The sequence below is a fragment of the Dermacentor andersoni genome, chromosome 2 (genome assembly GCF_023375885.2).
Source record: "Dermacentor andersoni chromosome 2, qqDerAnde1_hic_scaffold, whole genome shotgun sequence".
NCBI classification, from domain to species: Eukaryota; Metazoa; Arthropoda; class Arachnida; order Ixodida; family Ixodidae; genus Dermacentor; species Dermacentor andersoni.
Window position 1 is genome coordinate 121,275,071 of NC_092815.1, and position 17,535 is coordinate 121,292,605.

Sequence of the window (17,535 nt, forward strand, 5' to 3'; positions counted from 1 at the left end):
GTTACTGCAATTAAAATGGCGTAAGCAATGCGAGCACCGTACTGCTCGAAAGAGGAAGCACACGCCCGAGAACTCTATTTTGGTTTCCCGAAACAAGCACGTTTTGTCTGCACGCGCAAATCGGGCACATCGTTGTATATGTCTGTAACATATTTCGCATACAACGTCGCACAATTTTCACCGAAACTGCTGAAAAAAAAAAAGAAACTGAACATACTCATGACTGAAGACGTTGGGAACTTAATAACTCAGGAACAAAGAAATGACGCAGTATTCTGGCCAGCATTTATTAAAGCACCTCAATTGCACAACATTGATATATCATTTCTGACTGCGAAAAATACAAGCATATCTTTAATAGGAATTCTATCAATCTCACATAACACACGCTAATATATGAACTAAGATCTACACCGACCGATTTTTTTTTGTCGCATTTCGACGCTGTATCAGGTGCTCTTTTCAATATTGCTGTGTATACTCTTTTTCAAACGTGCAGAATTATAACGTTAGACTGCGTTTGTTTAAATATATTAAGCTTTATTGTTCTTGAAGCTAAGTATTGCCGTTAAATAAGAAACTGCTCATATCCAAAACTAAAGATAACTTTTTTAACCACAATAATTCTTTGCCTGCTATGAAACTGCCTCACATGTACATGAATAGAGGGGCCCCTTCTCTTAAGATAAGTTGTTTGACATTTATTTTCTGTTCGCGCCTCCAGACCCCTAGGTACCTGTGCTATGCAGTTTTACCAGGCATCATCGGCTGCCACCTCAAGGTGAGCGTGTGGTTCACCTGGTTCCCAAAGCGAGGAAAAAAATGAAGAACGAACGATAGAAGCGCGCACTTTGCTCCATATGAAAGTAACCTACAACGTTTATCTTTGCCTGCAATCCCATATTTATATAACTCTCGCTCTGCTACTGCTGACAATGACGGCTATCAGGGAGGCGTGGCTTGCGCACATTCAGTGAAGCTAGCTCCGCTCGCATCCGCTCTCTCTAGCCCAGCGCTAGTAAACCAGAGCACGCGGGCTCAATGGCGCACCACCACCGGAAGACGGGGATGAAGAGAAGAAGAGGACGTGGCTTGACTCTGCCGCAGCGGGAAGCGATGGAGAGGCCAAAGGGAGAACTCCGTCACTCTCCCGCACTACTCCAGTGCACTCTCCCGTTTAGTAAAAGCATCTTCCCCTCACGCTCCAGAATCGAAGAGAGAGAGAGAGAGTGATGTGGGGTGAGAGGAGCGACTGCGCTGCCTCTCGCGCCGTGAGAATTGGGGGCCGAGGAGGATGCCGGAGAAAGGAGGATGCGACGGGTCTAACGGAGACTCGTTGGCGCTGCACATTCGGACTAGTAGGAGCCGCCAAAGGCGTTTCCGCGGGAGCCGCTGCGCCTCCTGTGAACGTGCTGCCAACCGTTGCTCATCATCGCCCGACGACGTCATTCTTCAATGCCGACCTTGAATCTACTTTTACTCTCTATTGTCCTTGGTGTCACGGGAAGTGATCACGGTGCTCTGTTTCTTTATTTCCAAATTGATTTTTTTCGCACAATAGGTGACGTGTAGGAACTTTTTGTGCATCGACTGGTTTACACGGACAATTGTCGTGCGTTGCTATTGTGTGCACCTACAAGCTCCACAACGTACTGTCAAATAGGAGGTGTTTGTAGTGTAGCCGCCGGCGGAGTAATGGACTATCGAACCATGTTTTTAGCTGTACACATGGGCATGGGAGGAATGCCGTCGGCCCCAGTGAACGATCTCGTGTCCTTAAATTGGTAATATAAAGTTTTCTGCCCAAGCTTCGAAGCGGTGAAGTAACGTAATGATAATGTTGTAACCTTTGTTATCTGTCTGTCGCGAAAAGCGAATAGATGTGTTTAATATTTGCAGGCGCAGCACTGAAGACTACGCAATCAGTCATGAAATTTTTACCTCGTTTGAACATTCTTTTGGAAGATAGGCAGTATTTTGGCGTAAATGTAACTAAGGGTAACACCGGAGACGGAAATGTATAGTAAAACAGTAAATTTTGCGATGGTAGTGTGTTGGCGTATCGGCTGGCATAGTATAGCATAGTATATTCGAACAGTTTCCTTGCAGAGTGAGAACGTTGGCTATTTTAATGCCAAGCCTTCGTATTTGCCTAAACGCAGCCACTTTCGATGTGAGCTTTTTGTCCCTATCGGGCATTGCACAGCTACGGGAACAGCCCACGTTGTAGCGCAATAGGTTGTAGCTTTTCTTGGTCAGATTACAATAAATCTGTTGTCATGACGTTGTCGTTGCAGTCATCCCTATGACATCGACGTCGCCATCGGGGTTGACTTCACCTCTCAATTTCATGCCGTCATCGCCATGCTTTCTGGCTCGCTGCGCCTTCACCGTCAGGCGATAACCATCGCCATGGTTGTATTGACGTGGTCTTCGCTATCGTAATCAAGGTGTCGTCCTTGCCGCCATGGTTGCAGTCATGTCATTGATGCTAAACTGCTGTCGTCTTCATCATGCTGTCGTCGTTCTGCGCTGGACACCGTTATCACCATCGTCGTCAAGTAATCCTATTCTTCTCGTTGTGGCCGTCATGTTGTAGTCATCGTGCCGTGGTCTTTCTGTGGCCATGCACGCACATTTGACTGCCTTACGTGGATTCGTTGTGCCATGCAGCAGCACTTTGTGCATTGCCAAGGTAAACAAAATAGTCAACTGTCCACAAAATGTTTGCACAAACCTACTTCTTGCAGTCCCTAAACTTTCATTTTTTTTCTTATCCAGTTCAATATCTCTTCAGAGCTTTCCTAATGCAATTTCCTTTTGTCGTAGTTGTGATGCGGCAGGTAGAGTTAACTTGGGACACTTGGCCAGTAATTTTTCCGCCTGAGCATCCGTTACGCTTCAGTACGGTTTTTCACCAAACGTTCACCAATTCGGTTTATTGGGTGAATGAACAGTCGTAGAACTTGTTTCCTGATTACTTTACGGAACACTACACCTTGGAAGATTAGATGTGGATGATACCTGCTCTGTAAGCTTGATATGACGTTTTATTTCCAGTTCTAGCTGCGGGAACAAGTGTCTCCCATTACCGATTTTACCACATAAGGCACATCCTAGAAATGTTGATCGTCCTGTTTTCTGCGCCCTGTGTGTAAGCGGAGCTAGTTCTAGTGAGATACAGGAGGGTACCCTCTTCGGCAGTGAGAGTGTAGTTAACACATGGTTGATGTGCAGTATGTATTCCACAGTATGCAACAATGGTCGTGGATTTCGTCCTTTGTGCGCTGCAAGTAATTCGGGGCTTCGCCGCCCCTGACAGCGCTTCGAGAGCAAGAGTGTCCGCCTTCTTAATGCCCTTAATTGCAACGCGAGACGGAACCAACTGTCATTCCACATTAAAAAGCCTGCCCCTGAGGTCTTAAAACTTGAGAGCTTGCATGTGGCCTTAAACCGAGATGTCCATACAGACGGGATGGCATCCGTAGATGCAGCCACCTGCGTAGCGTTATTCTGCATCGCTTTCCTTGGTGTATCTGGCTAGATCATTTAGTTTTGCCTACTGTTGAAAGTGCGGTACACGTTCATCGTGACACTACGCAAAGTGAGAACCTATTCTACACAATGCTATGTGGCACTCACAGACTCAAACTCAGCGCCACAATGATTAACCGTAGCCTACATTACGACATATTTGTTTTAGTATTGCTACAGAACAGTATTTGCGATCACGAAGAGGCGAGCAGTGTGAACACGACGACGACGATTAGAGGCTACCGCGGGCTGTTGCCTCTTGGCGAAGTGCGGCGTATTTCCCTGTAAATATACTTGTATATAGCTTTTCGTCTGCGTCTTCCTATGTAACATATCTGGTGGAGGTGGACATTCCCTGTACCTCGTCACGGAGCCTCCCAGTGGACGGTACGTCGAGCATTCCTTAATGGCTCCCGGCGACGACAACTCGACTCTGCCGGCTCCGACACCTACGGCCACTTCGACGACCTACATCACTCTCCCCGCTTCCTGTGATCCTGGCGTATTCTCGGGCAAAGATGCGGAAGACATCGAGGACTGGATCAGCCTGTACGAACACGTCAGCCGCAATAACCAGTGGGATCCTACTACCATGCTCGCCAACGTAGTCTTTTACCTCGGTGGCACACCTCGAATTTGGTTTCGGACGCACGAAGATGAGCTCGCCAGTTCGGATTCGCTTAAGCAAAAGCTACGAGACTTGTTCGGCAGCCTCTACGGTCACAAACTTGCCGCGCAGAAGGCGCTTTCCAGCCGTGTGCAGACGTCAACAGAGCCCTATATCACGCACATTCAGGACGTCTTTGCTCTGTGCCGCGAAATTGACGCACACATGACTGAGTCAGACAAGGTTTCCCACATCCTCAAAGGCATTGCCGATGACGCCTTGAACTTGCTCCTTTTCAACAACGTGGCGACGGTGGATGCAGTTATAAAAGAGTGCCGCTGCCTGGAACTCGCTAAAAGCCTACGTATTGACCATCAGTTTCCCCGTCTGCCCAACACCCCAGCGACGTCTTCCTGTGCCGACGCTCCTCTTCCCAACAACACTAGCGATGTTACCAGGATCATCCGGCGTGAGATCGAGGCCACCTATTTAGCTGCCTTCGACTCCAGCCCCACCAACGCCGCCCCCCCCCCCCCCACCCACCTGCAGTCACGGTTTCCCGGATCCAGGCAGTTGTCCGCCAGGAATTCGAAAACATGGGACTTCACACCATCTGCTCGGCCCATCGCCCTGATACCCACCCGGCTTCTTCGACTTTGCCCCGTCCCGCATCTTCGTACCCACTACGTTTCCGCAACCCATCTGAATGGCGCACTGCTGACGACAAGCCCATTTGTTTTCACTGCCATCGAATCGGGCACATTTCTCGGCACTGTCGCAGTCGCTGGAGTTCCCCGACCCGGTGTACTTATGCTGCCTACTCTCGCCCCCCAGGTGGCCCTTCTCGTCCCTATGCCGCACGCTCCGATAATGCCGCCGCTGATTCTGTGCCGAACCGCCCCTACTCTCGTTCGCCTTCGCCCCAACGACGACAATCTCGCTCTCCCCAACCCCGTCGCTCATATTCGCCGACTCCCTTCGGACGCCGCTCCCAGCCGGAAAACTAGACGATGCAGCGCCTCGAGGTGACGCTGCATTGCTCCCTATGCCGCCAAATCGTCTACTGACGTTGCCCACTCATCTGAACCTTCTTGACGTGCAAGTCGACGGTGTTTCTGTGTCTGCTCTTATCGACACTGGGGTGCATTTGTCGGTAATGAGCGCTGACCTTCATAAGCGGCTGAAGAAAATAGTCACGCCCGCCACGACGCCTGTTGTCCGTGGCGCCGATGGCGGAACAGCCCCCGTAATTGGTATGTGTGCCACCCGTGTCTCTTTCGCCGATCGCACCACTATTGTGCTATTCACAGTCATCGCCCACTGTCCCCACGACATCATCCTCGGCTTAGACTTCCTCTCCGTACATTCTGCTCTCATCGATTGTTCCGCCAGTACTCTCCGCCTTGACCTGCCTGTTCTGGATTCCGCTGAACCACACCCCAGTCGCCCTAGTTCTGTCGACTTCGTTCGCTTGCCACCTTCGGCACTGACTTACGTTGACTTTACCGTCATCCTCACCCGTGCCCGACGGTCACTACATCGCGGCTTCTATGCAAGACGTCCTCCTTACACACGGGATCACAGTACCTCAAACAGTTTTATCTATTACGGCGAATTGCGTCTGCCTGCCAGTGGTCAATTTTGGCTTGACAGCACATGTACTGCCACGCGGGATGTCTCTGTCCCAGCTTTCCTACCACGATATTTTTTTACTTTAATCATCGTCTTTTGGCCCAAACTACAGTTGTTAAATATCGCCTTAATACCGGCGATGCCCATCCTATTCATCACCGCCCATATCGAGTGTCACCGGCTGAGCGTCAAGTTATTCACGCCGAAGTTCGCAAAATTCTTGCTAAGAACATTATTGAACCGTCATGTAGTCCATGGGCGTCACCTGTTGTACTGGTAAAAAGAAGGATGGCTCATGGCGCTTTTGCGTGGATTATCGGCACCTTAACAGGGTTACCAAAAAAGACGTGTATCCACTACCTCGGATTGATGACGCCCTTGACTGCCTCCACGGTGGTCGCTATTTCTCCTCTATTGACCTTCGCTCCGGCTACTGGCAGATTGCCGTGGACGATCTCGACCGTGAGAAGAGTGCTTTTGTAACAGCCGACGATCTTTATCAATTCAAATTAATGCCGTTAGGTCTACGTAATGCTCCTGCCACTTTTGAACGCATGATGGACTCCCTTCTTCATGGTTTCAAATGGTCGACGTGCCTGTGCTACTTGGACGACGTTATATTATTCTCCCCAATGTTCGCTACCGACCTCGAGCACCTCTCAGCAGTGCTGGACGTTTTCCGTCGAGCCGGTCTGCAACCCAACGCATCAAAGTGCCAATTCGGCCGTCGCCAGATTGCCGTCCTTGGATATCTCGTTGACGCAAACAGAATGCGACCGGACCCAGGCAAGATCCATGCTGTTACGCACTCCCCTGTTCCGAAGTGCGTCAAGAATGTGCGCAGCTTCACCGGCCTTTGTTCGTACTTCCGCCGTTTCGTGAGAAATTTCGCCGCCATAGCACGACCACTAACCGAGCTTTTGAAGAAAGACGCGCCTTTCCAGTGGGGCGATAACGAGGCCTCTGCATTCTCGCATCTAATCGACCTTCTCACGAGGCTTCCCGTTCTGGCCCATTTCGATCTTTCTGCGCCTACCGAAGTCCGTACTGATGCCAGCGGTCAGGGAATTGGTGCAGTACTAGCACAACGCCAGCGTGGCCACGACCGTGTTATCGCTTACACCAGCAGGCTCCTCTCACCCGCGCAGCGCAACTATTCCATCACTGAGCGTGAGTGTCTGGCCCTAGTTTGGGCGGTTGCGAAATTCCGCCCATACTCATATGGCCGACCCTCTACCATTGTCACCGACCATCACGCGCTTTGTTGTTTATGCTCACTTAAAGATTCTGCAGAAAGACTTGGTCGCTGCGCCTTACGCCTCCAAGAATACTCGTATTCTGTCATCTACAAATCTGACCAACTACACAAGGACGCTGACTGCCTGTCTCGCTACCCCGTCCACAAGCCCGACGACGCCGACAGTATTACCGCCAATGGCATTTTCTCTGTCTGCCTTCGCTAACATCGGCGATGAGCACTACTGAGACCCATCGCTGCGAGCACTCATCGAGCATCTGTGCTCTACACCTACCGACGAATTCGTTCACCGATATGTTCTCCAGGGCGGCATTCTGTACCGAAGGAACTTCCTCCTTGCTCTGATCTTTTTCTTGCCTACATCTATAAACATATATAAACATCTATAACATCTACGACAGACTGTGTTCTTTGAGATGCTTGACGCACCCACTGCAGGACATCTTTGGGTAACCCGCACGTACGACCGCGTCCGCCGCCGCTTCTATTGGCCTGGTCTCGCTCGCACCGTCCGACGCTATGTTGGTGCCTGTAATCCCTGCCAGCGTCGGAAAACACGTCAGGTGCTACCTGACGGTCATCTCTAGCCGATCACCGTCCCTGTGGAACCGTTCATTGCATTAGACTTCCTCGGTCCATTTCCCACGTTATCCTCTGGGAACAAATGGGTAGCTGTCGCAACTGATTACGCCACACAATACGCTATCACGCGGGCTCTCCCTACCAGTTGCGCCACAGACGTCGCGGACTTTCTCTTGGGTGACATTATCTTGCTTCATGGTGCCCCACGCTTACTGAGCGTGCTCGTAACTTTCTCTCGAACGTTATCGCCGACATTGTGCGTTCCTGCTTTATTCAACACAAGCTGACTACCTCATACTATCCTCAAACCAATGGCCTGGCAGAGCGGTTAAACCGTACTCTTACCGATATGCTGTCCGAATACGTTTCCAAGGACCACCACGACTGGGACATTGCCCTTCCTTACGTCACATTTGCGTACAATTCTTCCCGGCACGACATCGCTGGATTTTCTCCATTTTATCTACTGTACGGTCGCCAACCTACCTTGCCAACTGACCTGCTGCAATCTCAACAAGCGAGTATGCGCGCGACGCCATCGCCCTCGCCGACCATGCACGCCAGCTTGCCCGTACTCGACTGACGGCCTCGCAAACTACTCAGCAGTGTAAGTACAACGCCCGCCACCGTGACGTACAGTTTTCGCCTGGTGCGCTCGTGCTCCTGTGGTCGCCCTCTCGTCACGTCGGACTTTCAGAGAAGCTCCTTTCACGATACACAGGGCCCTACCACGTGCTTCGCCAGTTGACGCCTGTGACGTACGAAATTGCTCCATTGAGTTCAACCTCGTCCTCTACTCTAGCAATTAGTGATGTCGTGCACGTCAGCAGGCTCAAGGCCTACTACACTGCTTCCGAGTCCGGCCTTTAGTCGCTCCGGGACGGCGCTTTTGCCGCCGGGGGTAGTGCTGCGCAACAGTATTTGCGATCACGAAGAGGCGAGCAGTGTGAAGACGACGACGACGATTAGAGGCTAGCGCGGGCTGTTGCCTCTTGGCCAAGTGCGGCGTATTTCCCTGTAAATATACTCGTATATGGCCTTTCGTCTGCGTCTTCCTACGTAAGAATATTTGTCCATTCTGGCCGCAACCTGCCTTATTGAACTTTGCTACCTGGGCACTCTTTAGCCTTCAGAACAAAAGTGGCCTGGACCAGACACTGTGGTTATACTTTCACTAATACAATGCATGTGCTGTATTATTTGTGCTTAGAGTAAATAGAGAGCGTCAATGAAGGCAGAAGGAGTGTCCACGTGAGACATCAATCCGCGTCAGACGTCTTTGGAGAACGTCGTGATTCCGCAACACCTATCACGCCGATTGATGAAGGGTGTTCGACTTCAGTGCATAAGGGACGCTAACCCTTAGCTGTCCCCATGTGGGAGGCGCAGAGAATACTCTAGCAATTTTTTTCACAGGAAGGAAACTTCCATTCGCAAGGAAACTTCCATGCTTCTTTTTTCATTTCTCAAACGGCGATATTCGGAAACGCGGTTTTGAACCACGCCTGTTCCACCTAACTTTTGTTCCGCGTGAATTGCACATGCTGTATACTTGTAGAGCTGCCGTGCTTAGACAACTGGCTAAAGTACTGTATGATCCTTTTGGTAAAAAGGCAAAAACGTTATACTAACGGCCGAGAAGTACATCTAGTGGGGTATTCAAGAATGCCCGAGTTTGGCAAAGTTCTGGATCTCCGCGAGCTCTGGCGATGCGCTCAGATGATTGAGCTAATCATATCTCTATTTATTTAACTATCTATTTATGCAAGTACTTGCAGCGCCACAATGACATTATTGCAAGGTAGAAATTTGTAGTGAAAAAGAAAGGAAATGAGCTTACTAAAAGAATAATACATCAAAGCACAAACGCAACATAAGAAAGACAAAAAAATACATAGCAACTGGCTGACAGGCACATTCATATCATAAAAAAAGGAAAGGCTGGTTTGTCCCACGAAGGTAAATGATATGCACTAACGACCGGTTAGACTGTAAGAACGACTAAATTTTAGAGCACGTTTTTTGTTGAACAATACTCTTACGAAGCTTATTCCACTTCCATTTAAATCATCGCGAAACATTATTTGCGGAAAACATCAGTGCGGCAGCGCGTTTCAAGAACTTTAAGCTCGCGAACACATCGCAAGAAACTGAAATGGGGCGGGAAATTTTACCAGTTCTTGTTTATTCCTGTGAGACCACAGTAAATTGAGAAAAATTTACGTCCTAATTTCTTTGCTAAGCACTGTTGTGCTAGTGTTTGCCAGCCAAGGTTTTCTTTAAATAATATGAAACTGCTGTGGAAGTTGTCATCTAGAGAAATAAATGTGGCAGCGAAGTTGTGAATGTGTTCATTTTGGTCTATAAGATAAGAGGTTTGACAGTCGCAAACCGCGCAAGCCTAGTCGAGTGTTGTGAGAGCGTTTGCGTTGAAAAGCTGAGCCCGTATTCACTAAACGTTCTTAGGTTAAAAGCGTTCATGCCAGCCAATAATAACGTAGGACATATTATTAGCGAAGGCGATCAACCACTCAAAAACAGCACTAACGAACGAAAAGCTTTGTGAATAAGGCCGCTCACTGATACTTCTCCTAATGCCAGAGAGAGAAAGAGAGAATTTATTTTAAAGAAGGCAGAGAGGTCGGCTTGAGCTAACGTGCTCTAGCCTGCAATTCTGCACAGGGGCAGGGGGAACGGGGACATACAGGTGTGATGAGGAATAATGATTACATAGAAAGAGAGATTTACAACGGTGAAAGCAAGTTCAACACTCTGATGATAAATATTCATAAATGTCATCCACGATCGGAGCCACTGCCGGGTTTTATGTCTTGTCTGCATAGTCCCTAGTTCAAATGGACTTTCACATAAAGGCGTTAAGACGAAAGTGGTGTGTAGGCTCCCCGGCGTGAGCAGCACGGGCGCCAAGAAAAAGCTTTGCAACATGTAAAGCGCTGCGATAAGTGGCCACAGTACGGTGAGCACCTGCAGGGCACTTTTAGCAGTCGGATTGTGGAGACCACAGCGAATCATGGGCATTTACTCTGCCACCTCTTCGAAGACGCTGGCGGCGCTAGTCCATACTGCCGCACGGTGCGGTGATTTGGTTTCAAATTCTTTTCCTCAATATATCGCAATATGAAAGAACATCTGGACCGGCCCTCAAATTTCGCATTAGGGAGTATTGAAATCGTCGGACATTTATTAAGACACACGCTTATTAGGATTTATGGTGTAATTTTTCGTAGATAAAAAATGGAGATGGTCACTGAAAGTAAATTATTGGGTGGCATTCGAAACAGGTGTAGCTGGCTTGACTCTGACGACAACGGCTACGCCATTGGAACTATTATCACAGCAGGTACTATATTGATAACGACACGGGGATCGTCAAAACTATGAAGATGATAAACGATGACATCGTGGTGACTACAAAAGGGCGATGACCCCTCCGACGACGACACAGCAGCTGAGACGTTGCCCAATTGTCCTTATGCTATGCGGTGTTAATTATAAGCCGGACCAGACCGACTATTCTATACTTAAGATTCAAACAAGGTTCACGCCAATGAAAGCATTAGATGCTGAAGGTTGCGACGTTTTTCAGGACAGTGAATTGAGTGGAATGCGTTGCTATAAGGCCTAAAACTGAGGAAACTTCGTTAGGCGGCCGGCGTAATCACAGAAAACAAAGCTTACCACGTCGTAAAAGGAGGGGTGGCAGTCTATTCCTGCCGGTTTTAGAAGACACTGTAGTGCCCGGCGCAGTGGTTAAACAGCGGCCATCATTCGAGACCACAGTTTGCGTTATGTGTAGTTTAGCTAGACATGATAGGCGTATATGGCTGGCCCAGCAGTTTTGTAACGTAACACCGCCAAATTGAAACGTTAACATCATCACAAATACCACCTGCCTACCCAGTGTTGCCTCAATTATCTGGCGTAAATATTATATACGCCGTTAACGGAATGTTGTATAAGAAACATTGAGGCAAAAGTCACTGCTTTTCTCCGTTCTGTCTCTTATTAAAAAAGGAAGGGCCTCTGACCAAAGCATCTTAGAGAGAGCAAAAGAGAGAGAGAGAGACGAAGAGGGAAAGGTAGGAAGGTTAACCAAGGACGTACCCGGTTGGCTACCCTACACTTGGGGAGGTGAAAATGGAAGAACAGATAAGGAGAGAAAAAATAATAGTCATTCGCAGTGACTCGCAGAGGAATCTCCACTGACACAAGCGTTCGTACAATCTAGTGTCCTTCAAGAAATGCAGAAGGGCTTTTGTGGCCTGTTGCATGCAAGAACGCATAAACCGTGGGCCTAGGATCTTTTCTTCTGAGAGCGCTCTTTCGTCTAGCAGGTTGAGTTTCGCTTGAAAAGTATGTCGTGGAATGTCAAAGGATAAGCAGTGACACAGAAGGTGCTCCATCTCGAGTCTCATGGCTCCCTCACAGATAGCACGCCGCACTGTTGGCCATTCCTATCAGGAATGAATAGGAATTTGAAAATGCGACACCCAACTACCTGCGACACAGTAAAGTTGTTTCGCGACAGGAGAGTCCAGGTGGTAGGCGAAATCGCAAGTTAGGTTCGAGGGAGTGCTAGCGTGAGTTGGTGAAACCCAGTCAATTCCATCGTAGAAGTGTGATGTGGCTAGCTAGTGATTGAGGTTGTCATGCAGCACCAGTTCTTTAATGTGGAATGGAACCCCGCTGATGTTCTTGGTGAGCCGAACGCGCAGCTTCATCTGCACTGTCGTTGCCGGCAATTCCGCAATGGCTTGGCAACCATTGAAATACAATGTCGTGGTCTTTCTCGAGCGCGTGATTATGAGCGTGCCTTATTTCGTACACTAGCTGCTCGTGTAGCCATGACGTAGGACAAACTGCAGAGTTTGTAGAGCTGCTTGGGAATCGAAGAAAATAGCCCAACGATTTGGTGGCTGTTGGAGGAAGTACTTGAGTGCACGTTGAAGAGCCGCAAATTCTGCAGCTGTCGACGTTGTATTGTGGGAATATTGAAACTGCAAAGAGACGGCGTCCAATAGAACAACTACTGCTCCGGTAGAGCTGTTGCACTGTCTGGAACCATCCATGTAAATGTTTGTTTGTTTGTTTGTTTGTTTATTGGTTTCTTTCCAATACAAGGAAAAAGCGAAGGGAGAGCTAAAGGCTACTAGCCTGACGAGGCCCTCCCTCCGCATACAGTTTCGACAATATTACAAAAGAGATTTGAGAAAAACAGCACACACATTTGTAGTTACACTCTACACAGTTCTATGTCATAGAGGATCTAGTTCATATCACTGCACACAAATATATAAAACAGATTTCTTGTCATAGATGTGACAGAAAAAAAAAAAAAAACATATGAACGCAAATGCAAAATGTCAGTCATCGTAGCGAACATATGAAAAAAGAGAAAAAAGGCGACATCCAACACACAGTAAAAGAGCACTGTTTTACAGACAAACGCTACATATGGTTTTAAATGAGATGTCACTGGTAGCGAATTTCTTTCTCGATAACCATTGTTTTGAATGTTTTTTTCTTAATCGATTTGTTGAGGTCGACATCATCTGGAAGTTTATTTAGAAGCACCGGAATTTGGTAATTTAAATGTTGTTTTCCATAATTCGTGCGTGTTCGAGGCTTTCTGCGCTCTTGCCTTCGAAGGGCGAGCGTGTGTGTTTCAGCGGGATTGCTAAATGCGTGTAGTTTATGTTTTTGTACATACTGCAATAACTTGAAGCAATAAATTTCATCAGCTCTTAGCAGAGAATACTTTACAAACAGTGGACCTGTTGGCAAGTCTTGTGGGTGTCCTGCATATCTTTCGAGTAGGCGAAGTACACGCTTCTGAAACTTTAGTATTCGGAGGTAGTTTCTACTAGAGGTTGTACCCCAAACCAAAATACAGTAGGAAAGTCTGGAATAAAAGAGAGTATAATAAAGAGAAACTTTAAGCCACAAAGGTATAAGTGAGCTTATTCTATACAAGCAGCCGAGCGATCTACTGAGCTCCAAAGCAAGATTATCAATGTGGGTGTTCCAAGACAAATTTTCTTGGAACCATACTCCCAGAAATTTTTGCTTCACCTCTTGTTTTAACGGAGTGCCCCGAAAGGTAATATGAATATCATTCTTCATTGGTTTGTTAATCGGAGCGAATATAATATATTTGGTTTTATTAGTATTCAACTGTAACCTGTTGGCATGTAACCAGTCAGAAAGTGACTCCATATACTTATTAACAATCTCCTGAAGCTCTGTAAGGGTACGTGCAGTGAAGAAAATATTCGTGTCATCTGCGTACATTATTAGTTTAGGGGAATTATAGATGCTACAGAGATCATTAATATAGACTAAGAATAATAGCGGTCCAAGAATGGAGCCTTGAGGAACACCTTGTTTAATTACTATTTTTGTAGTCGTTCCTTGGTGGACACTTACATATTGAAGCCTATTGCTTAAGTAACTCTCTATCAGTTTAAGGACGACGCCGCGAACACCGTATCTTTTTAGTTTAATTAATAGCACATCATGACACACTGAGTCAAAAGCTTTTCGTAGATCTACAAACAGTCCTAGCGTGTAAAGCCTGTGCTCAAAGTTATGTATAATATCATGCTTGATACTGAGAAGCGCGTCCTCGGTAGATTTTCCTTTTTGAAATCCGAACTGCATGTCACTTATTACCCCATATTTCGCAAAGAATTTTTCTAGTCTTATATTTATGGCCCCTTCAAATACTTTCGATAGAACAGGCAGGACCGAGATTGGCCTATAGTTGCTTATGTCTCCTTCAGCACCACCCTTGTGAATAGGACAGATGCGGGCTATCTTGAGCGAGTCAGGGAAGATTCCAGTCTCAAACATTTTATTTATTATGTCTGCTAGGATGGGGGATAGGATTTCAGACACATGTTTAATTGGCATTGCTTTAATTTCATCAGAACCAGAAGCAACATCATTTCTAATCCCATTGATAAGTTTGTTGATTTCGTGAGGAGTTACTGGTGCGAGAACCATAGAGTTCACTATCGCAACGCTGTTATCAACCAAGTTATGCTCTTCATCATTTTCCTGCTCGTACACTGCGCTCGTGGCAAAATAGGCGTTAAGGGCGGTGGCCGCTTCAAGACCGGTTAGTGTGCCTGTAGGTGTGACTATTTTTAGTACGGTACATTGTTCTTTCTTCCCAGTTAGATTTTTTACTTCATTCCATATTTTCCTAGGATCCTTACCTATTTTGGCAAAAACCTGTTCATAATATTCTACCTTAGCATTTTTAATTTCACTGCTCAGTTTATTTCTATACTGTTTGAAAGTGATTAGGGCGTCTTCTCCTCGCGTTTTTAAAAACATATGGAACAAACGGTTCTTTTTTGTTATTTTCTTTAATAAGGAGTTGTTAATCCAGGGCTTCCGTATTCTTTTACATCTTGGCCTACTCAGTTCCGTTGGAAATGCTTGATTGTAGCATGCAATAAGTTTATCAAGAAAAATATTGTACGCCTTACTAGGGTCGTCTTCTTTTAATACGCATGCCCAATCAACGGTAGCAACCAGAACGTAAAAGAGTTTCAATGACTGATCATTTATCCTGCGGATGATCTTCTTTGGTACATGACTACGTTTACCACACAAAGAGGGGATAAGACAAAAAGCTGGAAGGTGATCACTAATTCCTAGCGTCAACAATCCAGCAGCACAATTCGGTGGGTGTATGTTCGTAATACATACATCAAGCAAAGTTGCAATATTGGGTGTCACTCTTGTTGCTTCGACGATAGTGTTTACACATGCATAAGATGTGACTAATTCTGTCAGTTGTCTTGAAGGGGCATCATGCGATAGCATATCTATGTTGACGTCACCCATTATCACGAAAGACAGACCAGTACAAGTAAGGTGTCGCAGTAGATTGTCTAGGAACTCGAAGAAATTTGTTTTGTTACCTGCGGGTGGCCTATAGATAACGGCAGCTACATTGTTTTCCACATGTATGGTAAGGCACTCAACATCATTGTTAACGACCGAAAAATCACGCAAAACTTCATGAGACATAGGTCGTTTGATGTACGCGGCTACGCCACCGCCCCTTCCATGCGACCTAACAGCACCTTGATAAGCATAGTTTTGAAAGAATGGGGGTTGTTCTTCAACTCTTAACCACGTTTCTGTGAATAACATCAAATTAAATTCAACGGTCAATGAAGTGAAGAAGTCGCGTAATTCTTCTTGTTTGTTTCTTATACTGCGCACGTTCAAGTGGAACACTCGCAATTGGTTCTGAGTAGTCTCTGCCAAAGAATTGAAGGCGTTTATAGTATAGTAGTGAGAAGAATTTAAAGCTGCCATATTCTTGCTTGTTGCTATTTCTGGCATGTGGTTAATCACTTCACTTAGTTTCGCGGGACATTTTTTCCAGGTCACCCGTAGCGTTTATCCGCAAAGTTGCAGACTGTTCGTCCCTTCGAGCAAAGATTTTGCCACCGTTTGTCCACACAAACTTCCAGCCTACTTCACGCTTTTTCTTTGTCGCCGCACCGAGAAGCTGCTTACCATGACGGGTAAGATGCTCATTCACGTAGACTGGCTTAGATTCTTCAAAACCCAGTTTTGTAGTGTTAATCCGGATTTTTCTGGCCTTCTGAAGGACAGCATTGCGTTTTGTGCGTCGGACAAAACGAACGATGATATTTGTCTCATCATGTCTTGCAGTCGGCACTCTGTGGCATGCATCAATGTCGGCATCGGTAATTTCTTCATCCACAAGCGCACCAATCTTTTTAATTATGATCACTGGCTCGCCATCAAGTGGCACTCCCTTAATTTCGAGGTTATTTCCCCTCTGGTATTGCTCCAGCTCCTCGATGCGGCGTGACAGTCGCGCGTTGTCAGCTTTAAGATCTTTATTTTCTTGAAGCAAATTATGAATGTCATCTCTTAGTGTCCTTAGGTCCTGAATGTCTTCTTTCAGTGTCTTTACATCTTGCAAGCTATCTTTGATTGCCCTGAGCTCAGCTCTCAGCTCCCGCCGCAAGTCCTCAATCGCTTTAGCCGTTTCCCCTGGCATAATATGCATAATATGTGCATGCGCTCAAAATAAGACTCGCTGAGGAGAAGCAGAGACAACTGCTTCAGGGCTAGCGGTGATAAGTCTGCCTTCTTAGCAATCGCACGAATTTAGTGGCACACGTGAATTTTCCGCAGACATCTCAATGCCGATGTTGGGCGTTTCGCAGGCTTGAAGCCCGATGGTATCGAGTCATGGCGTCTGATCACAATACCCCAGAATGCAGCCCGTGGTCTTCGCACTGCCAAATAGGCTAAATGGTGGGATGGTAGCCAAAAAAGGTGTTGAATGTGCGCTCTTAGCGTTTCACCGACGATACGAGTGGTGATCGGGTGCTCCTGTGCAATGACAATCGTTCCAGCAGTCGAAGAACATCTCGGGAGGCCAAGACATGTTCGAAGTACTTGGGCATGTACACTCTGCAGGGCACGATTAGTCTTGCATGTGTTGGACAAAGGAGGAAGACTGTATCGCAAAAATCCGAAAAAAAAGTGCCTGGTACAGCTGCAACATGGAGCGCACGGATGGTCCCCAAGATTTTCCTGCTACAAATTTGAACATATTCGCAATACAAATTAGCTTTTTCCTCATGTACGAAACATGCGAACTCCAGGTGAGGTCGTTTTTAAAACATCTTAAATCTAAATGTTTTTAAGGACAGCATGTGCAAAGTTTGGAACAGTTGATTAACTCGCTGGGTTCGAAATTATTTGAAGTACAGTTTCGCAGAACTGCTCTTTAATAACTGCGGAACTGCAGTATCGCAGCTCCGCAAATAAACATAGTTTATTGCATGCTGGGTGTGGTGGTCGACCTAGTTCACATTATCGTCGATTAGGTTTGACT